The following is a 23939-nucleotide window of genomic DNA, read 5'->3' as shown; positions in this document are numbered from 1 at the left end:
AACAAACTAAATGCCCATCAACGGATAAAAATAGATAAGAATTTATTATATAAAAATGCATCTTATTTATATAAAAGTTTATCCATTTATCAGTGGATAAAAATGAGGTGGTACGGACACACACACACACACACACACTGGAATCACAACGGACACACACACACACACACTGGAATCACAACGGACACACACACACACACAATGGAATCACAACGGACACACACACACACACACACTCTAATCACAACGGACACGCACACACTGGAATCACAACGGACACACACACACACACAATGGAATCACAACGGACACACACACGCACACACACACTGGAGTCACAACGGACACACACACACACACTGGAATCACACTCAGCCATAACAGAAAAGCAAGTTTTGCCACTTGCAGCAAGACAGATGGCCTTGGAGGACATTATGCTAAGTGATAAAAGTCAAACAGAGAAATACAAATAATGCATGACATCATTTATATGTGGAATCTAAAAACTACTACAGACTAGTGAATATAACAAAAACGTGGCAGGGAGCGGAGCGAGGGTCACTGTGGGGGCAGCCGAGTGGGGGGCGCAAACTGCTGGCTGTAAAACAGACCAAGTGTGCTTTGTCCGTGAGGAGCCTAGCCAATATTCTGTAATAACTCTAAGTGCAAAGCAAGTTCTTAAAATTTTTTAAAAATTTAAATGAGCAAAATTAAACAATTATAATATTTAGAAATGTATTCATAGATGGTAAAGCTGTTTAAAGCAAGGAGTGATTACACAAAATTTGGGATAATACTTACCTCTTATCGGGGAGAAAAAGAAGGTGAAATTGTTACCAAGTCCAAGCTCACACTGCTCACCCCATGGACAGGCCAATAAATCCAAGAAACAGGTGCTGAGCCAAGGAATACAACTTTATTCAGTCATATTTGGCTGACTGAGAGGATGACAAATTACTGTCTCAAAATAACCATCTTACGGGGGGCCTGGATGCCAGATTCTTTTATAGAAGGGAGATGGGGAGGGTGCGCGAGGAAATAAATAAAAAGGCCGTTAATCTTAGTCTTGTAACTGTCTTCCAGAAGGCACGCCTTCAGCACGGGATGTCTTGCTGCCCTCCTTTCTGCCCTCCACAGGTGCGCGGGGCCTGGACAAAGGCATTTAGTTTCACAGTCTGGCAAAGGGGCAGGGTTCCCCGAGGCAGGCCAGGATGTGTGATGATAACAGCAAAAGCAGAAGAGCAAGTCGAAGAAACAGTTCTGACGTGGAGTCAGAATCAGCTCGTCCTGGCCACAGGATGAGGAAGAGGCTCGCAGGCGCGTCCTTAGGTCCTGCTACGGGAGATGTAAACTGGACCATCACCGTCTCCATCACCCGGGAGCTGCTGAGAAACACAGAGCCTCCGGCTCGTCCCCAAACCCACGGATTCCGCATCTGCATTTTAACATGGTCCTCAGGCGACTCTCAACCACATACCACATACCCGCAGAGTTCTATTTTTAAGGTAGATACTGCATGTGCTTGCGAGCTCAGTCATGTTCGACTCTTTGTGACCCCGTGGACTGCAGCCAACCAGGCTCCTCTGTCCTTGGAACTGTCTAGGCAAGAAGACTGGAGTGGGTTGCCGTGCCCTCCTTCCAGGAATCTTCTCAACCCAGGGTACAAACCCGCGTCTCTCGTGTCTCCTGCATTGGCAGGCGGATTCCTTACCACTGTGCCCCTGGGAAGCCCGGGCAGTGCGTATACAGGTGTTTACTTTAGCAATATTCTTCAAACTGCAGGTTTCATACACTTTCACTTGTGTATTTTGCAATTAAGAACATTTTTCAATATACAGTTTGAATAGTTTTTAAATATTCCTCAGAATAAATATAAAAACAAAGATCACATATAAAAAGGAGGAAGATGACAGAACTGAAATCAAACTCAGATATTTAGACTCAAAATCCAGTGCTGTTTCCATTCTTCCCTGCCTTTGTCCCAAGGCAGTCAATGAATGGACCCCCAGGAATTGATCAATTTCCACTTCCTGCAACTGCATGGGGCAAAGGCCACAATGAAAACAGAAGACTATTGGAAGCTTTGGCGATTGATCATTGGTACCTAGATATTCAGGGGTGGGCTAGGAAACTATTTTCCTACTCAGATAATCCCTGCCTCTGGAAACTTTTTTTTTTTTCCTAAAAAATGTTCCTGAAATTGAAATGCCTGAAATTTGAATGTTGTATGTATATGTTTTGTCCGTTTGGAAGGAAAGGAGGGAGAGAAGTGATACAATTCAGAGACCGAAAAAATATTATGAAGTCTCAAATGTGATATAAACACTTAATTTATATCTGAAGGTTATACACTGTATACAGAGAAGGCAATGGCACCCCACTCCAGTACTCTTGCCTGGAAAATTCCATGGACGGAGGAGCCTGGTGGGCTACAGTCCATGGAGTCGTGAAGAGTCAGACACGACTGAGTGACTTCACTTTCACTTCTCACTTTCACGCATTGGAGAAGGAAATGGCAACCCACTCCGGTGTTCTTGCCTGGAGAATCGCAGGGACGGGGAGCCTGGTGGGCTGCCGTCTACGGGGTCGCACAGAGTCGGACACGACTGAAGCAGCAGCAGCGGCGGCAGCATACACCGTGTATCTAAGTATTTAACTTATTAACGAGAGATTATACTTTAAATACTGATAACACATGTGCATACTCTCAGACGTGTCAGGCTCTTTGCAGCCCCATGGATTGTAGCCTGCCAGGCTCCTCTGTCCATGGAATTTTCCAGGTAAGAATACTGATAAACAAATTTTCTTTTTTTTTTCTCCTGGCTTGCAGGATCTTAGTTCCTTGACCAGGGATGGAACCCAGGCTTACACAGTGAAATCACCAGGTTTTAATTGCTGGACCACCAGGGAATTCTCTCAGATTTAATTTTCTCCTGGAACTTTGCAATTCACAAGTCCTGATGTATTTTGTTTATTTGAAATGGTATTTGAAAGGACAAAATCTAATTTTAATGTTGGATATAAAGATCTGCTGACAGTAATTAGGCAAATGATAGAGTAGGAAACTGTGGAACTATGAAAATGACTTTCCAATGCTCTTTTAAAATTTGTAAAGAGAAAATGTAACACTGATTGTCTTTCTCCCTTCATAAAGGAGACTGCAACCAGCTAAATCACAGTCTGCAGTTTGGTGGACTGTGAACTTCCCTCTGTTGAGGGTTAGCTGATGCTGATACTCAGCTTCTTAGGAAGAGGTGCTTATCCAAACTGCTCCAAATTCACCTGTGTGAAGAGTTTGACTTTTTTTTCTCGACAAGGTCTTTTGAGTTCCTCTTTCTGGAGTGAAAGTGTTGGTCTCTCAGACCTGTCCGACACTTTGTGATCCCATGATCGACTGTATCCTGCCAGGCTCCTCTGTCCATGGATTTTCCAAGCAACAATACTAGCGTGGGTAGCCATATTCCTCTGCAGGGGATCTTTCCAACCCAGGGATCGAACCTGGGTCTGCATGGCAGGTGGACTCTTTATCATCTGAGCCACCAGGGAAGCCCTTTCTGAAATAGGAGATGGCAACCCACTGGGGTATTCTTCTTTGGAAAGTCCCCATGGACAGAGGAGCCTGGAGGGCTACAGTCCACGGGGTCTCAAGGAATCGGACACAACTGAGCGACAGACACACACACACACTCTGCCAGATAGCAAAAGCATTCTCTTGGGCAATTCTGGGCAATCACAATCAGTTTAAAAGTACCCTCCGACCCTTCCCTAACACCCACCCATACACACACTCCTTCCTTTCCCAGAGCTGAGAGTACCAAGGAGTCAGGGTGGAATAGATAGAATCGTTGCCTGGTCCTCTGTCGTGGTGTCTCTGTGCTGGCCTTTCCCCTGACTTCCTCTTTCCGCCTGGTTTCCAGTTGCCAGGTGACGTCATGGTCCTGACTCCATATCCGAAGGCCACGCTAGTCGCTCGGCCTCTCCTGGTGCACTCTCAGAGGGGTTGGCCACATTTGATACACTCTCAGAGGGGTTGGCCACACTCACCCTCTCCCATGCCACGTGGGGTCTCTGTCCAGCCCGGCCGTACACACACTTCTTTCCACCGCTCCTTGAAGTAGCTTACTTTAAGCTTACTGAAGAAGCTTACTTCCAGATGGCGGCTCTAGAGACTGGACCACAGGATTCCTTCTGGATTCAGCGGTCCAATCCCCTAAACTCACTACAGCTCTTTCCTAACTTGCAAGCCTAGGGGATTTTTATCTGGAGAGAAAGAAAAGCTCTGGAAAAACCTGGTTCTGACTGAGCACCTATTCTTGTATGCCTGTGGTTAAGGCACAAGTGTATGCCCTGGGTCACTGAAGACTCTAGCTTTTGAAGTTCAAAAGCTTTTTATCACAAAAGTTTTATCTCTGCCCAGAGTTTCCAAAACATATTTTAAACCTCAAAGGCCAGGGATTGACTTTTTTGGTATTCGCGCTATGCGGCACTAACCTTAGCCCAAGGTGTGGCTGCCAAGAGGTCTCTTTTGAAGAGGGAAAGATCATTGAGTTTGTTTGTTTGTTTGTTTAATTATTTTTTTAAAAATCAGTGTATCAAAATAAGATTCTACTATATCTAATTGTAAACATTCACACATTTTCTCCACCACTACACCTTATCTTTTAACCACAAACTTTGGAAATATATGTACAGCATTTTGTACATGTGTTTTAAATTTTGTTGTTCTCCTTTATAATTGAACACAGTTGTCAAACTTACTTAAATTCAATAAGCATCAAATTTACTTTTTTTGGCATATCCAATGGTATCTTTCTTTGTCTCAGTTGTAAAATCATTAACATCAGCATTTTACTTTTTCATTTTCCACTATACTTCTATAAATAAGGGTGAATATGCAATAAAATGTTCAAGTAGTTACACAAACATTGCCATATTTAGATGGGAGCACTACTCAGATGAAACTATTGGCTGACAGACAGCAGGACTCTGAGGGAGCATAAAGTGGTTATTTGTCTACAGAAACAGAAAAGTCAAATTTGGTCTAAGAAGGGAGTTTAGAGGTGTGGCTATATATGAAAGGACCGGTTGTATAAAAGTTAATGATTCCCTGGATTTTGATCCACTCATTTTTTGTTCACCCTTACCTATCTTCACATGTCTAGGTGGAAGCAATGAAAACAATTCTACTTATAACAGTTTTGAAAGTGTGAAACTGTTAGTCATTCTGTTGTGTCTGCCTCTTCTTGACCTCATGGACTGTAGCCCTCCAGGTGTCCCAGTCCATGGGATTCTCCAGGCCAGAGTACTGGAGTGGGTTGCCATTCACTTCTCCAGGGAATCTTCCCAAGCCAGGGATCGAACCCGGGTCTCCTGCCTTGCATGACATTCTTCACCATCTGAGCCACTGGGGAAGCCCTGTAATGGCTTTATCAAAACATAATTCCTGTATCCTACAGTTCACCTAAGCACAAAAAATCCCCACCTCGCCTCTTCCTTTGTCTCTCCTTTACTGTTACACTCACAAAATTTCTGATACCAGATGTTTGGGGTTTCCCCTGCACAACAAGCAATTCTCTGTGATACCAGCTAGATGTTCTACAATTCACCAACCAAAGTCAGCCCAGACCCCACAGGTGAGGGCTCAGTCCCACAGGACTGTTCTCCACTTCAGACACCAAGCCAAGCAGTAGTCCCTAGGTTATCCACAACTTCAGTCTGACTCGCTTGCAAACTGGAGGTTTCCATGACTGCCCTCACCTCACCCTTGGACTCAATTATTTGCTGTAACAGCTCATAGAACTCAGGGAAACACTGACCTGCCTTTATCAGTTTATCGTAAAATAAAAGGCATGAAGGGGACTTCCCTGGTGTTCCAGTGGTTGAGAATCCACCTTGCAGTTCAGGAGACACGGGGTTGATCCCTGGTCAGGGAACTAAGATCCCACATGCCGAGGAGTAACTTAGCCCACGAGCTGCAACCACGGAGCCTGCGCACGGCAACTAGAGTCCACGTGCCACGAAAGACCCCACACAGAGAGACAAGGATGCTGCGGGCCACGACCTGGCACAGCCAAATAAACAAGTATTTGTAAAAGGTGTGATAAAGGACACAGATGAAGAGACAAAGGAAGAGACACGTGAGGCAAGGCCCAGCAGGGACCTAAGTTCAGGATCTTCTGTCCGTGGAGAGTTGGGATGCACCATCCTCCCAACATGCAGATGTGTTCACCGACCCAGAAGGTTCCAAACCCTAACCCTACTATTGAAATTTTTATGGAGACTTCATCATGTAGGCATGATGAGTTATTCATTCCATTTCCTCTCCCCTCTCTGGAGTATGGGCAGTGGGGAATGGACAATCCTTTGCATGGCTGAATAATGTTCCATTGGATCTACACCATTTAATGTATCCATTCATCAGTTAATAGACATTTGGATTGTTTTCCCCTTTTAACTATGATGAATACTGCGGCTAGGAACAGTCATGTACAAGTTCATGCACAAGTACGAACACATATTTTTAATTCTCTAGGAACAGAATCGCTGGGTCATGCAGAAGCCCTAAGCTTAATCTGTTCAGGAGCTACCAGACTGTTTTCCAAAGTGTCTATGTCATTTTACATTCCCACCAGCAGTGTCTGAGGACTCCGGTTTCCTCCCATTCTTACTAATACTTGTTCATATCCATCTTTTACCATTAAAAACATCCCCATGAATGTGAAGTGATATGTCTTGCTGTGGTTTTGATTTTCATTTTCTTGATGACCAAAAATGTCAAAAATCTTTTTATGTGCTTATTGACCATTTGTATATCTTTTTTGGAGTCAATGTGTATTCAGATTGAATGCCCATTATTAATTGGGTTATTTTCATTATTGAGTTTATGTGTTCTTTATATATTATAGATACAAAGTCCTTTACAGATAATACAATTGGCAAATATTTCTTTCATTCAATGTCTTTTCATTCTTTTGAAAGTGTCCTTTGATGCACAAAACTTTTTAACTTTGATGAAGTCTACTTTACCTATTGATATGGGATGATTTTTTTTGTCACCCCCAGCTCCCCCCAGAAAATTCAGATGTTGAAACCCTGATCCCTAATATGATCGTATTGGGTGATGGGGCCTTTAGGAGATAATTATATCTAGACGAGGTTGTGAAGGAAGGGCCCTCATGGTGAGATCGATGTGCTCGTAAGAAGAAACGCCAGAGCGCTTGTTCTTTCCCTGTTTCCTCCTTCCTTTCTTGCTTTTTCTTTCTTTGGAGGACATAGTGAGAAGGCAGGTATCTGCAAGCCAGTAAGAGAGCTTTCACCAGAACTTGACTCCGCTAGCACTCTGATCCCAGACGTCCAGCCTCTGGAGCGGTGAGGAATAAATTTCTCTTGTTGAAGCCACCCAGTCTGTGGCATTTTGTTGTGGCAACCTGAGTGAAGAATTTATTTATTTTTTGTTTGCTTGTTTCTCATGCTATCGGTCATATCTAAGAATCCATTGCCAGATCCCAGGTCACGAAGAATTTTTTTTTCAATATTTTTGGAATAGAGTTGATTTACAATGTTGTGTTAGTTTCTGCTGTGCAACAAAGTGAATGGTTGTGTATATACATATATATATATTCACTCAGTCTTAAGATTCCTTTCCCATATATGCCGTTGCAGAGTATTGAGTGGCATTCTCTGTGCCATACAGCACTTTCTTATTAATCACCTATTTCATATGTAGCAGTGTGTATGCCTCAATCCCAGTCTCCCAATTATAGCCCTACCTCATTTATCCCCTGGTAACTATAAGGTTGCTTTCTACATCTATGACTCTACCTTTGTTTTGTAAATAAGTTCATTCTTACCCTTTTTTTTTAAGATTCCACATATAAGTGATATCATGGTATTTGTCTTTCTGTGTCTGACTTACTCTACTCTGTAAGACAATCTGTAGGCCCATCCATGTCCCTGCAAATGGCATGATTTTACTCTTTTTTATGGCAGTGTAGTATTTCATTGTGTTTCTATGCCACATCTCCTTTATCCATTCCTCTGCTGATGGGCATTTGGGTTGCTTCCATGTCCTGGTTATTGTAAATAGGGCTGCAATGAAAAATTGGGGGTACATGTATCTTTTCAAATTATGGTTTTCTCTGGATATCTGCCCAGGAGTGGGATTGCTAGGTCATATGGTAGTTCTATTTTCAGTTTTTGAAGGAAGCTCCATACTGTTCTCTGTAGTGGCTGGACCAATATTCACTCCCACCAACAGTGTAGGAGGGTTCCCTTTTCTCCACACCCTCTCCAGCACTTTTTAAATGATTTATTTAGTTTATTTTTGGCAGTATGCAGGCTCTCCCTAGCTGTGGCAAGCAGGGGCTCCTCTTCAGTGCGGCGGCTGGGCTTCTCCTTGCGGTGGCTTCTCTTGCTGTGGAGCATGGATTCTAGGCACCCCGGCTTCCACGGCTGCAGCCCACGGGCTCAGTAGCTGTGGCACTCGGGCTTAGCTGTCCCAGTGCGTGTGGAACCTTCCCAGACCAGGGATCAAACCTATATGTCCTGCACTGGCAGGCAGATTCTCATCCACTGTATTACCAAGGAGGTCCTCTCCAGAATTTATTGATTGTAGATTTTTTGATGATGGCCATTCTGACTAGTATGAGATGATATCTCATTGCACTTTTAACTTGCGTCTCTCTAATAATTAGTGATGTTGAGCATCTTTTCTCTGCTTTTTGGCCATCTGTATGTCTTCTTTGGAAAAATGTCTATTTAGGTCTTCTGCCCATTTTCTGACTGGGTGGTTAGGGTTTGTTTTTTTTTTTTAAATACTGAGCTGCATGAGATGTTTGTATATTTTGGAAATTAATCCCTTGTCAGTTGCTTCATTGGCAAATATTTTCTCCCATTCTGAGGCTTGTCGGTCGTGAAGATTTACCTGCATGTTTTCTTCTAACAGATTTTAGGTTTTAGTTCTTAGACTTGGATCTCTGATTCACTTTTGGTTTAGTTTGTATATAGTGTGAGCTAGAGATTCTGCTTCACTCTTCTGTATGTGGATACCCAATTGACTCAGCACCATGTAAGGAAGAGATTGTTCTCTATTAAGTACTCTTGGCACTGATCAAAAGTCAACTGGCCATAAATATATAGGTTTATTTTTGAACTCTCCATTCTATTTCATTGATCTATATGCCTATTCTTATGCCAGTTTCCACACTGTTTTGATGGCTGTAGCTTTGTACTAGGTTTTGAAATTAGTAAGTGCGAGTCTTTCAACTTTTTTTTTCTAGATTGTTTTGGCTATTCTTGGTCCCTTGAATTTCCATATGAATTTTAGCTTCTCCATTTCTGCTAATAAGCCAGTTTGAATTATGATAAGGATTGAGTTAAATCTGTAGATTCTAATTGGAGAGTATTGTCGTTTTAAAAATAGTAAAACTTCTTACCCATGAACAGGGTACATCTTTCAGTTAATGTAGATCTTTTATTTTGTTCAACAGTATGTTGCCATTTTCAGAGATTAAATTCTGGACTTCTTTGTTAAATTTATTCCTATGTATTTTATTCTTTTTTCACATGACCTTAATTTGTTTTCTTAACTGCATTTTTGGATTGGTCATTGCAAATGTGTGTAAATACAATTGATTTCTAACAACTTTATTGAAATATTCATAAACCATACATCTCACTCATTTAAAGTGTGTGATTCAATGGTAGAAGTAAATTGATTTTTGTATATCCTATATCTTATTAACTTACTGAATTCTTTCATTCTAACAGTTTTGGGTGGATTTCTTCAGAACACAGGATCATATTACCTGTGAAAAGAGATGGTTTTATTTCCTTTTTTAAAAATCTGGATTCATTCTCCCCACCCCAACCCTCACCTCCATCAGCACTCCTCAGCCTCACTGCTAATATCACTGGAAAGAAACTCCAGTACCATAAAAGTTGTGAGAGCAGACATCCTTTTCTCTTTCCTTTTTTTCCTTTCCTTTCCTTTCATCTTCTCTTTCCTTCCTCTTTTCTAGGGGAAAATCATTTAATTTTTCATCAGTAAGTATTATGTTAGCCACGAGTTTTTCATTGAGGTCCTTTTTGGATTGGGGGAATTTCCTTCTATTCCTAATTTGTTGAATGTTTTTATAAAGAAAGTGTGTTGCATTTTTCTCAAATATTTCTTTCTGCTTCTATTGATTTATATTATGTCAGTAATAATGTCCCCTTATTCTTATTCTTAATTTTAGTCACTTCAGTCTTCTCTCCTTTTTTCGTCCATTTTGCTAAGTTTATCAATTTTGTTGATCTTCCCAAGGAACCAACTTTTAGTTTGTGTATTTTTCTCTATCAGTTTTCTGTTCTCTATTTAATTTTCATTCTATATTTGTTTCTCTTGCTTGCTTTAGCTTTTGCTCATCTTTTCCCCTTAAATGTCTTTAGGCGGAAGTTTAAGTTATTGATTTCAGATTATTCTTCTTTTATAAAATCGATGTTGACACCTGTAAATTTCCCTCAAAGTACTGTTTGAGCTGTATCCCATAAATTTTATTATATTGTGCCTTCAATTTTTTTCATCTCATATTTTCTAATTTTCCTTGTGATTTCTCTCTGATTCATTGATTAAGGAGTATATTAATTCCCCCTATCTGTTAATTTCCAAAATTCCTTTCAGTTCATGATCTATAATTTTGTTTCATGTGGTTAGAGCACACTAACCAGTTTCCATCTTTTCACGTCTGCCGATGCTCGTCTGGCCTGCCGTCTGTTCTGGAGGACGCTTCATGTGCACATGGGAATAATTTATATTCTGCTCCTGCGGAGCACAGTGCTCTACGGACGTCTGTTGGGATGCACGGGTTTATATTGTTCAGCTCTACTTCCCGTTAGTCTCCTGCCCACCTGTTCTGTTATTGAAAGTGAGGTGTTAAAGTCTCCAGCGATTATTGTCAAATTGTCCAGCTCTCACGTTGCTTTTGTCAGTTTTTGCTCCCTATATTCGGGGACTCTGTTGTCAGAGAGATATATATATAGTAGTTGTTATGTCTTCTTGATGCATGGGCCCTTCTTTCATTGTAAAATGTCCGTCTTTATCTCTAGTTTTTTTGGTTTTGTTTTAAATCTATTGTCTGATATTATTATAGTCCCTCCAGATTTCTCTTGAGGTGCTGTTCATTTTCTTCATTTTTTGTCCTATTCTTTGGATTTCACAATCCCTTTTGACCTATTTTCAAGTTCACTAATTCTTTCTTTATCCAGTTCAAATCCACTCTTGATCCTCTCCAGTGAGTTTTCTAGTTATTTTACTTAAAACTTCACTAATTCCATTAGATTCTTTCTATAATTTCTGTTGAAATTCTGTAGATCTGTAGATAGTAAGACATTATTATCATAGCCTCTTTCACTTCTTTAAGCATGGTTTCCTATGGTTCTTTGAATATACGAAACAATGACTACTTTGAAGTCTTTGTTAAGTCTGACATCTCTCCCTCTCACAGGCAGTTTCTGTTGCCTATTTTTTATCTTGTGTATGAGTCACACTTTCTTGTTTCTTTAAAAGTTACCTAATTGCTGAAATCAGACACGCCACTCCACATAATATATTGCAGCAACTCCAGATACTACTCTCTTCCCTCTGTCTCTAAGGCTTGTTATTGCTGTTTGTCTGTTTTTATTATTAACTTTCATTGGCATGTGTTGATTTACAGTGTTCTGTTAGCTTCTGCTGTACAGCAAAGTGAGTCAGTTATACACATACATATATTCACTCTTTTTTAGATTCTTTCCCCACACAGGTCATCACAGAGTGTTGACTAGTCCCCTGGTTACACAGTATGCTCTCATCAGTTACTGTCTATGCGCAGCAGTGCGATACGTCACTCCCAGTCTCCCGGTTCGTCCCTCACACCCCCCAGGTCTCTAACCTTTGTTCTCAGCATGCTGTCTGTCAGCTGCAAGAGCCACAGGCATGCAGCTCAATTCCTGTCAGTGGCTGGGTCAGCAGCTCAGTCTGTCAAGTAAATAAAAATGAAGCAAGTGTCTAAGACTTACTAATGCATATGGAATAATCCTGCTTTGAGACTCCAGGATATACACCTAAGCTAGCTTTGCATTCTCCAATGCATGCTAATAATCCAAGTCAATCACAGAGGATAAAAGCCGAACCATGACCCCATGAAACTCATCACAACTCCTTGCCATTTCTTTGACAAGATTTAAGTAGGAAGCTTAGAAGGACAACTCTGAATGGCTTTCATTCTAAGAGGTTAATGGAGATGATCAAGTAGTAATACCTCCTTGTTGCTCTCTGATTGACGGAAGAACCCCTCCTTTTTCTCTGCCTTTGGAGTAGGCCCAGGTTTGCCAGAATATAGCAGAATGAGGATGAAAGTTGGAGAGAATACGCCCAGGGCTGTCATTAGATTTTTCCTGGTAAGAATCACAAATGTTAACGTGTTCCCTTTACATCACTGCAAGTGATCCAAGCAGAATCAAAATCCAACACAATATAATGTAAAGAGATTTGCCTGATCAATCAATTCCAATTTGGGAAATCTATATTACTGAGCATGTAATACATGTATACAAAGATAGGCAAAAAGATATTCAGTGAAGCATTATTTGAAAGGGAAATACTTGTCCATCAGCAGGAGAAAAATGTACATCAATACAAAAAAGATCAAATAAATTTGAAGTGAAAGTGAAGTTGCTCACTGACTCTTTGTGACCCCCACGGACTGTAGCCTACTAGGCTCCTCTGTCCATGGGATTTTCCAGGCAAGAATACTGGAGTGGGTTACCATTTCCTTCTCCAGGAGATCTTCCCGACCCAGGGATCGAACCTGGGTCTCCCACATTGTAGGCAGACGCTTTACCGTCTGAGCCACCAGGGTACCATATGATAAAATACTGTGCATAGGGATTGATACGGGCAGATATATTGTAAATTATATTGTTAAGTTTCAGAGAAAGACACACAGAAGAAAGAGGTGAAGGAAGGACAAAGGGAGAAAGGAAGAAGAAAAGAAAAGAAAGCAGAAAAGAGGAAGGGAAGGCGGAATACAGAAGAAAGCTGTATACAGAGGTTCCTTTCTTTAGGCCGCATAAACACATAGGAAAGTTTCTGGATGAAATACTTAACAGTGGATTTTTTATCCTGTGAAAAATTGAAATGGGTTTGAGGGTAGAGAGGAAAAAGGGAAGATTTTGATATTCTATTAGCTTCTGTGTTCTTTGAATTTTCTGCTCATTGAAAAGTAACTGAGTGCCCATCTTTGGTTCCACTTTTACCCTCTGTGATGGGCCTCAATTCTTAGCATGCATTGCAGGCACAAAGTGAATCTAAGTGCCATCTGCCCTTTACTGAGCCCATCTTTGGGTGAAATGTTCCCTTGGTGTCTCCAGTTTTCTTGAAGAGATCTCTAGTCTTTCTCATTCTATTGTTTTCCTCTATTTCTTTGCAGTGTTCACTTAAGAAGGCTCTCGTATCTCTCCCTGCATTCTCTGAAACTCTGCATTCAGTTGAGTCTATTGCTCCCTTTCTCCTTTACCTTTCACTTCTCTTCCTTTCTCAGTTATTTGTAAGGTCTCCTCAGACAACCACTTCGTCTTCTTGCATTTCTTTTTCTTGTTGATGGTTTTAGTCAGTCACTGGAAGGACTGATGCTGAGGCTGAAACTCCAGTAGTTTAGCCACCTGATGCAAAGAGCTGACTTACTGGAAAAGACCCCGATGCTGGGAAAGATTGAAGGCAGGAGAAGGGGGAAACAGAGGATGAGATGGTTGGATGGCATCACCGACTCAATGGACATGACTCTGAGCAAACTCCAGGAGATAGTAAAGAACAGGGAAGCCTGGCATGCTGTAGCCCATGCGGTCATAAAGAGTCAGACGCAACTTAACAACTGAACAACGACAAGTATTGTCAGACTTCTGTGGTGGCCCGGGAGCTAGCACTCAAGGCTCCCAATGCAGAGGGCCAGAGTTCAATTCCTGGTCGGGGAGCTAGATGCTACACGCAACTACCGAAGATCCCACATGCCAACTAAGACCCGGTGCAGCCGAATAAATAAAACACTTAAAACAAACAAACAAAAAAAGTAACGAAATAGGAAATAAAGAACATTGGTATCACACAGAACTGAGTTGGAAATTCACTCCACCATTTACTGTGTGACCTGGGGTGAGTGGCCTTTCCAGTTCAGTTCTATCAAGGTTACGGTAAAGACAACACAGCAGCCTTCTGGGACGCTGTATCATTAAATGAGATAAGGTATGAAAAGGCTTCTATCACAGTCTCTGGGAAAAGCTGACACTCAAAAAAAATGTTCCCTTCTGGCTAGATCACTGTGTGCTGAACTTTTAAGAGCACCTTCTCACGTCACGGACACTAAAGCGCAAATGCTGCTACTACTACTAACAAAACTTAATAGTTACTGAGCTCCCCGCAGGTGTCACTCTCCCGTGTGTTTCATAGGCATCCTCTCATTCAGACCCCTATGAGATACATAGCATTATTATCCCAATATTAAGGATAAGGGCAGAGACACAACTTATCACCAAGTTGTTTTTTTTTTCCTTTTGGCCATGGGATCTTAGTGACCCAACCAGGGGTTGAACCCAGGCCCAGAAGTGAGAGCCTAGAGTCCTAACCACTGGACCCACAGGGAATTCCCAAAGACCAAGTTTCTAAGACTCCAAAGTTATCATTCTTAACAACTATGCTTTGCTCATTGACATTTTAAAAGACTTTGATATATTAGTAAATTGATTTACCAATTCAAGCTGGATTTTGAAAAGGCAGAGGAAACAGAGATCAAATTGCCAACATCCACTGGATCATCGAAAAAGCAAGAGACTTTCAGAAAAACATCTACTTCTGCTTTATTGACTATGTCAAAGCCTTTGACTGTGTGGGTCACAACAAATTGTGGAAAATTCAAGAGAAGGGAATACCAGACCACCTGACCTGCCTCTTGAGAAATCTGTATGCAGGTCAAGAAGCAACAGTTAGAACTGGACATGGAACAACAGACTGGTTCCAAATAGGGAAAGGAGTATGTCAAGGCTGTATATTGTCATCCTGCTTATTTAACTTATACGCAGAACACATCATGAGAAACACTGGGCTGGAAGAAGCACAAGCTGGAATCAAGATCGCCGAGAGAAATATCAATAACCTCAGATATGCAGATGACACCACTCTTATGGCAGAAAGTGAAGAAGAACTAAAGATCCTCTTAATGAAAGTGAAAGAGGAGAGTAAAAAAGTTGGCTTAAAGCTCAACATTCAGAAAACTAAGATCATGGCATTTGGTCCCATCACTTCATGGCAAATAGATGGGGAAACAATGGAAACAGTGAGAGACTTTATTTTGGGGTGCCAAAATCACTGCAGATGGTGACTGCAGAAAAGTTATGATTGACCTAAACAGTATATTAAAAAGCAGAGACATTACTTTGCCAACAAAGGTCCATCTATTCAAAGCTATGGTTTTTCCAGTAGTCATGTATGGATGTGAGAGTGGACTATAAAGAAAGCCGAGCAAGAAAGACTTGATGCTTTTGAACTGTAATGTTGGAGAAGACTCTTGAGAGTCCCTTGGACTGCAAGGAGATCCAACCAGTCCATCCTAAATGAAATCAGTCCTGAGTGTTCATTGCAAGGACTGATGCTGAAGCTAAAACTCCAATACTTTGGCCACTTGATGTGAAGAATTGACTTACTAGAAAAGACCCCGATGCTGGGAAAGATTGAAGGCGGGAGGAGACGGGGATGGCAGAGGATGAGATGGCTGGATGGCATCACCAACTCAAAGGACATGAGTCTGAGTAAGCTCCGGGAGTTGGTGATGGACAGGGAGGCCTGGCGTGCTGCAGTCCATGGGGTCGCAAAGAGCTGGACACAACTGAGGGCCTGAACAGAACTCACCAATGTAGACATCTCAGCAATGTATGAACGTCTTCAGCACACTCTTAGTTATATCCGCATTGGAAATGTTTGGCTACTTTTATAAACTCCTAAAGTGAGAGTACTTTATTATCATTTGCATTTGCAATATTTTTATTACTGGCAAGAGTAAACAGTTTTCCATAAATTTATTACTTGTATAACTTTTTATCATTAATTTATGGTAATAAAGTCTCCTGAGCATATATTACCTGAACTTTTTGTATAATTAATGCTATAACCATTTGTCATCTTTGCTGTAATTTTGCCACTTTGTGTGTCTCATTTTATCTTGGTTACTTGCATTAAAAAAATTTAAATGTTGGTGTAATCTAGTGTGTCTTTTCTTTTTTTAATTTATTTTTATGACTTAAAAGTTCGTACGTTAAAAAAAAAAAAAAAGACTAAAGACAGGCCACAGACTGAAAGAAAATATTTGCAAGACAGTTACCTGAAGAAGGATTATTATCCAAAATATATGAAGAAATCTTAAACCTCAACAATAAGAAAACAAACAATGCAATTTAAAAATGGACAAGAGACCTGATCAGACACCTCACAGAAGATATACAAGTGACAGATAAAGATATGAGATAAGCACTTAAGGAATCACAACTTAACACAACAATGAAACACCCCTACACAGCTCCTGGAATGAGTGAAATCCAAAAGAGCAGCAGCACCCGTGTTGATGAGGACGCAGGGCAGTAGGAGTCTCTCACAAGTCACTAACGGGAATGCAAATGCCACAGACACTTTGGAGGGCAGTTTGGCAGCTGTTTACAAAACGAACCATACTCTCACCATACGATTCAATAAACACACTCTTTGGTATTGCCCCAAACGACTCTGAAATTTTATATCCACACAATACTTGAATGAATGAATGTTTACAGCAGCTTTACTCAAAACTTTTAAAATTTGGAAGTAACCAGAAAAAATAATTCTAAAATTTGCATGGAAACACAAAAGATCCCAAATAGCCAGATCAACCTTGATAAAGAAGAACAAATCTGGAAGTATCCCATTTACTGGTTTCAACTATACTACAAAGCTACAGCAATCAAAACAGCTAGGTACTGACACAAAAGCAAACACATAAATCAATGGATCAGAAGAGAGACCAGAAATAAACCATATACAAAAATAAACTCAAAATGCACTAAGGACTTAAATGTAAGTCCTGAAACCATAAACCTTCTAGAAGAAAATGTAGGCAGTAGACTCTTTGACAACAGTCTTAGCAATTGGCAGGGGTGGGGAGTGGGGTAGGATCTGTCTTCTCAGGAAAGGAAAGAAAAGTGAAAATAAATGGAACTACATCAAACTAAAAAACTTTTTCACAGCAAAGCAAACTATCAGAACAAAAAGGCAAGACTACTGAATGGGAGAAGATATTTACAAACGATATATCCAATAAGAGGTTAATATCCAAATTATACAAAGAAGTCATAAAACTCAACATCAGGAAACTTTATGCTGGTCCAGTGGTTAAGACTGTGCTTTCATTGCCAAGGGCCTTGGTTTGATCCCTGGTGAAGGAACTAAGATCCCATAAGCTGCAAGGCATATACAGGAAAAAAAAAAAAAAACTAGGCAGCAAAAAAGCAACTGGATTTAAAAACGGGCAGAGAACCTGAATGTTTTCAAAGAAGACATACAGATGGCTAAGACACATGAAAAGATACTCAACATCACTAACCATCAGGGAAACTAAAATCAAAACCACAGTGAGATCTCACCTCACACCCATCAGAAGGGCTATCATCAAAAGGACAGCTACTGTTGGTGAGGATGTAGAGAAGAGGAAACCCTCATGCACTGTTCGTGGGAATGTAAATCGGTACAGCCACTATGGAAAACAGTTTGGAGCTTCCTCAAAAAATTAAAAGTAGAGCTGCCATCTGATCAAGCAACTTCACTTATGAATATTTTCCCAAGAAAAGCAAAAAACTAATTTGAAAAGATATTTATTTGAGCACCAATATTCATTGTAGCATTATTTACAATAGCCAAGATATGGATGCACCGTAAGTTGAAAAGGAGAAGGTGATGGCACCCCACTCCAGTACTTTTGCCTGGAAAATCCCATGGATGGAGGAGCCTGGTGGGCTGCAGTCCATGGAGTCACGAAGAGTCAGACACGACTGAGCGACTTCACTTTCACTTCCCACTTTCATGTACTGGAGAAGGAAATGGCAACCCACTCCAGTGGTCTTGCCTGGAGAATCCCAGGGGCAGGGGAGCCTGGTGGGCTGCCGTCTATGGGGTTGCACAGAGTCGGACACAACTGAAGCAACTTCGCAGTAGCAGTAAGTTGAAAAAAAAAATCTTGCCATTTGCAACAACATGGATGGATCTAGAGGGCATTATGCTAAGTGAAATAAGGCAGAGAAAGAAAAATAATGCATGATATCACTTATATGTGGGTAACTAAAAACAAACAAAAGAAAATAAAAACAAACTCACAGATAGTAGGAATAAATGGGTAGTTAGTTGCCAGAGGGGAACGGGATAGGGAGGGATAAATAGGTGAAGGGAATGAAGAGATGTGAACCTCCAGTTATAAAATAAATAAGCCACAAGAAAGACTTCCAGCATAGGCATATGGTCAATAATATTTTATTAACTTGTTATGGGGCTAGATGACTACTAGACTTACCACACTGACCATTGCATAACGCATGCCAATGCCAGATCACTATGTAGCACACCTAAGACATTGTGTGCCAACCATATTTCAATTTTATTAAAAAGTTCATAATCTATTGACACTTTTTAATCATGCAAAATAATTAGAGACTAATGTGAAAATACAGTTGACCCTCAAACAACATGGGTTTTAATGGTGCATGGGTCCACTTCTATGAGGATTTTCTCCAATAAATATGTACCACAGTATAACACAATCCATGGTTGGTTGAATCTGCAGATGTGGAAACTCAGATACAGCAAGACAACTGTAAAGTTATATGGTTATTTTTTTACTGTGTGTAGCATCGGAGCACCTAACCCCATCTTGTTTAAGGATTAGCTCTATATAGTTGAAGCCTAAATTGCTTGGTTGAAATAAATATTATAGGAGTTGAGGTCTAAGCAGACACTGACTAGATTTGACATTTCAAAGAAGCTTCCCAAGAGGTTAGGATTGATTAGAAAAACAAAAATGTCCTTTAATAGGTGCATGGATAAACACACCATGGTATATTCATACAATGGAATCTTTTTCAGTAACTTTTTTGTTTGTTTTTTTTAGGTAAGATGTGGATTTATTCAGATTCAGAGAGAAGCACACTCCATAGAGTGTGGGCCATCACAGAGGGTAAATGGATCAGGGGCAGGGGGTGGGGGGGGTGCTTATTCAGCAATTAAAAAAAAAGAGAAAAAGAGCTATCAAGTCATTAAAAGACATAAAGGAAACAAACACGTATTGCTAAACAAAATAAGACAATCTGAAAAACGTGCACTTGAGTCTAACTATAGACATTTTGAAAGAGGCAAAACTATGGAGGCAGTAAAACACAAACAACAAGAAAAATCACAAAAATCACAACAGAAAAGTCACTGCCAAGGATTAGGGAGGAAGGATTAGAGGAACTCAGGATTTTTAAAGTAGTGAAGCCTTTCCATGGGATACTGTAACGGTGGAAACACCATCCATTTGTCAAACCCACAGAAAGAGAAACTCACCCAGAGAGGGATCCCTTACGTAAACGATGGGCTTCAGTTAATAACAGTGTATCAACCAATGTTGGCTCATGAATACATGATATTAATAATAGAGGAAGCTGATTTGGGGGTGGAGGCTGGGGGTAAGTAGGGAGACAGTAAGTGACGGGGTATCTGGAAGCTCTCTGTACTTTCCAAATTTTTTGTAACTGCTCTGAAAAACATATAATTACTTTTTTTCCAAAGAGTTTCAAGCTCTTCTCCCCAAAATCCAATATTCACCCGTTTTTAAATATAACCTAAAAATATAAATATATTTAGATATAACTTTAAAAGCTAAGGAAATGGGGACTTCCCTGGTGGTCCAGTGGTTAAGAACCCACATTCCAATGCAGGGGACGAAGGTTCGATCCCCGGTTGGGGAACCAAGATCCCACGTGCCACGGGGCAACTAAGCTGACACAGCAACAAAGACTCAGCACAGTCAAAACAATAAATTTTAAAATCTAAGTAAATGCAGTATGTGGTGTGAGAGGAAAAAAAGCTTTAGATTTTTTTTCCTAATTGTTAACTGCATCATCTCAACACCATCTACTGACTTTTCTCCCCTCCGCTTTGTGATGCTTTATAATAGTCTTATGTACAGAAGGACCTATTTCTGTGCTAACTCATTTAACGCTTTAAATTACAAATTCAAAATGATCTAGTCATCCCCCGGTAAGTTTGTTTATTCTTAGCTTTCTGTGTCCGTAGTTGCTGCAAAACAACTCTATTTCCTTTCAGATCATAGACTGTCAGAGCTGATAGGAACCTGAATGACAATATCCGAATGGCTCATTTTCTAGATGAGGAAACTGAGGGCCTCGAGTACATAGACTAAACTGCGACCATGCAACAGGTTAGAGAAAGCAGTAGTACCTAAGTGTTTATCCCCTGTGTCAAAAGATAATCTAGATTTTGCAGTTTTTCAAATGGTTTAACATTAGAAAATTTCAGAGATGTGTTCACTGATTAATTGGGCTTTAGCAGGCCAAAAAAGGGGGACCCACTTCAAGTGAGCCTCAGGAAATCTCGGAGAAGACAGAACACGGGAGCTCTATTTGCGCCTATCCCTTAGCCAAATCTCTGAGTTCTAGAACGGAGGGAACTATAAGAAACGGCAAAAGCAGATGGGTAAAGCCACTCTTAAGCAGGGCTAGGTGAGTGAAGGGTCGTCACTAGAGCCGAAGACCCAGAGTTGGCCAACGAGGACGTCTACTCACCAAAGGAAGGAATTTTATTGCCATTTCAAGGCAGGAACAGCACAGGAAAAAGAGAGCAGTGGTCTGAGCAGAGGTGCCAAAAGGGGAGATCGCTGGAGCCACGGCAGAAAGAACAAGCAGAAAGCAGGCGAGTCTCCGGAGAGCTCAGCACACCAACGGCCACCGGGGTTGGGGTTCACAGTCCCAAACGCTGACGTGATATTTACTCAAGCCTGGAGTCTCTGAGAGGATGTGGTGCGGGATTTTGTTCTAATATTAACAAAACAGACCTCCTCGTCCTCAGGACAGAACAAGGGTTGCTCCCATCGGTCCTGTTTGCGCACACTTCACTGTAGTACCTGGCTTGTATGCAGACCCTCTGAAGGATTTTCATTAGGTAGTACAACTTCTATATGCGGTAAGACATTCCCGACGGAATAGCCTTTCTCGAAAATAGTTCGGTTCCGGTGTACCAAGAGCCTTGAAAATGCCCTTAGCTTTTGACCCAGAAATTCCTCTTCTGAGGAAATAGTCCAGATGACAAAGATTGACACACAAAGGTGTTTATTACAGCATATTTATAATACTATACATAAGGAGCATACCTAAGTATCCAACAACCGGGCAAAAGTTAAATAAATAATGGTATATCCATTTGATTAAATACCATGCAGCCATGAAAAACAAAAACAAAATATGGTCTTGAAGAATTAACTGGGAAATATTATAAAACAATGTTAGACAAGAGAAGCCGGCAACTGTGTTGTTGGTATTGTATAAGCTCTATTATTTTTTTTTAATAGGAAAATACTAGATGGAAGCATGCCTTTGGATGATAAGACCCAAGATTATGATTAACTTTATAGCTTCTGCTTAAAAAAAAAAAAAAAACCTTCTGTACTTTCTAAATTGTTTTCAACTATGATATTTTTAAAATGCTTAAAGCCAGTAAAAACAATCAATTAAAACCAAGTTACTCAGTGACCTTCTCTACTCTGTCACCAGTTTTAAACCTCAAGAATGTACCTGGACTTGCCAGCATTTTAGGACTAATCCCGCAAGCCTGCTTACTGCACCTTCTACCCCGTTTACCAGGCCGCCTAACACAGAACCGCGGGCTGCCACTGCAACGGCGCGTCTGAGACGACGCAAGCGTGCACACGCACAGGACATCTTGCTTTAAGGCGGGGATCTGCGTCTCCAGAAGCAGGGGCGTTTCCACTCGAGACTGGGGAAAGCAAATACACCGAGAATGGGTTTAAGACCAAAGAAAAGGGAGCAAAGTGGCTTCCTTGGACGTCACTTGGCCGTCTAAGTTTAGGACTTTCCTGGAAATGAGACCTAACTCCACTATCAGACTCCAGAGCTTCTCCAACAATGGTGGGGGCGGGGGACGGCTTCACTACAGCCCTAGAGGACCAGGATCCCGAGTTTGAACCATTGTAGCCACAGGAATTCCAGTTGAGCTATTTCAAATCCTGAAAGACCATGCTGTGAAAGTGCTGCACTCAGTATGCCAGCAAATTTGGAAAACTCAGCAGTGGCCACAGGACTGGAAAAGGTCCGTTTTCATTCTAATCTCAAAGAAAGGCAATGCCAAAGAGTGCTCAAACTACGGCACAATTGCACTCATCTCACACGCTAGTAAAGTAATGCTCAAAATTCTCCAAGCCAGGCTTCAGCAATACGTGAACTGTGAACTTCCAGATGTTCAAGCTGGTTTTAGGAAAGGTAGAGGAACCAGAGATCAATTGCCAACATCCACTGGATCATGGAAAAAGCAAGAGAGTTCCAGAAAAACATCTATTTCTGCTTTATTGACTATACCAAAGCCTTTGACTGTGTGGGTCACAAGAAACTGTGGAAAATTCTGAAAGAGATGGGAATACCAGACCACCTGACCTGCCTCTTGAGAAACCTGTATGCAGGTCAGGAAGCAACAGTTAGAACTGGACATGGAACAACAGACTGCTTCCAAATAGGGAAAGGAGTACTTCAAGGCTGTATATTGTCACCCTGCTTATTTAACTGCTATGCAGAGTACATCATGAGAAACGCTGGACTGGAAGAAGCGCAAGCTGGAATCAAGATTGCAGGGAGAAATATCAATAACTTCAGATATGCAGATGACCCCACCCTTATGGCAGAAAGTGAAGAGGAACTAAAAAGCCTCTTGATGAAAATGAAAGCGGAGAGTGGAAAAGTTGGCTTAAAGCTCAACATTCAGAAAATGAAGATCATGGCATCTGGTCCCATCACTTCATGGGAAATAGATGGGGAAACAGTGGAAACAGTGTCAGACTTTATTTTGGGGGGCTCCAAAATCACTGCACATGGTGATTGCAGCCATGAAATTAAAAGATGCTTACTCCTTGAAAGGAAAGTTATGACCAACCTAGACAGCATATTCAAAAGCAGAGACATTACTTTGCCAACAAAGGTCCGTCTAGTCAAGGCTATGGTTTTTCCAGTGGTCATGTATGGATGTGAGAGTTGGACTGTGAAGAAAGCTGAGCACTGAAGACTTTATTTTGAACTGTGGTGTTGGAGAAGACTCTTGAGAGTCCCTTGGACTGCAAGGAGATCCAACCAGTCCATTCTAAAGGAGGTCAGTCCTGGTGTTCTTTGGAAGGACTGATGCTAAAGCTGAAACTCCAGTACTTTGGCCACCTCATGTGAAGAGTTGACTCATTGGAAAAGACTCTGATGCTGGGAGGGATTGGGGGGCAGGAGGAGAAGGGGACGACAGAGGATGAGATGGCTGGATGGCATCACTGACTCGATGGACATGAGTTTGAGTGAACTCCGGGAGTTGGTGATGGACAAGGAGGCCTGGCGTGCTGCAATTCATGGGGTCGCAAAGAGTCAGACACGATTGAGCAATTGAACTGATCTGAGCCACAGGTAAGTGACTGGGAGGGGAAGATGAGACAGACGGTGAAGATAAACTGAGTCTGTAGAGCACACTTCCTCAAATTTTACCACACTTAAGAATTAACCAGGGGGACTGCTTAAATTCTTGATTCCCAAGCTCTACCACCAAAAACTGATTTAATAGGGTAGAGCCTGATTTGGGGTAGAGCCAAAGAATACTG

This window comes from Bos javanicus, chromosome 15, assembly GCF_032452875.1.
Source record: "Bos javanicus breed banteng chromosome 15, ARS-OSU_banteng_1.0, whole genome shotgun sequence".
In the NCBI taxonomy this organism is placed as follows: Eukaryota; Metazoa; Chordata; class Mammalia; order Artiodactyla; family Bovidae; genus Bos; species Bos javanicus.
The sequence above is the reverse complement of the archived record's forward strand: the minus strand, read 5'-3'. Positions refer to the sequence as shown.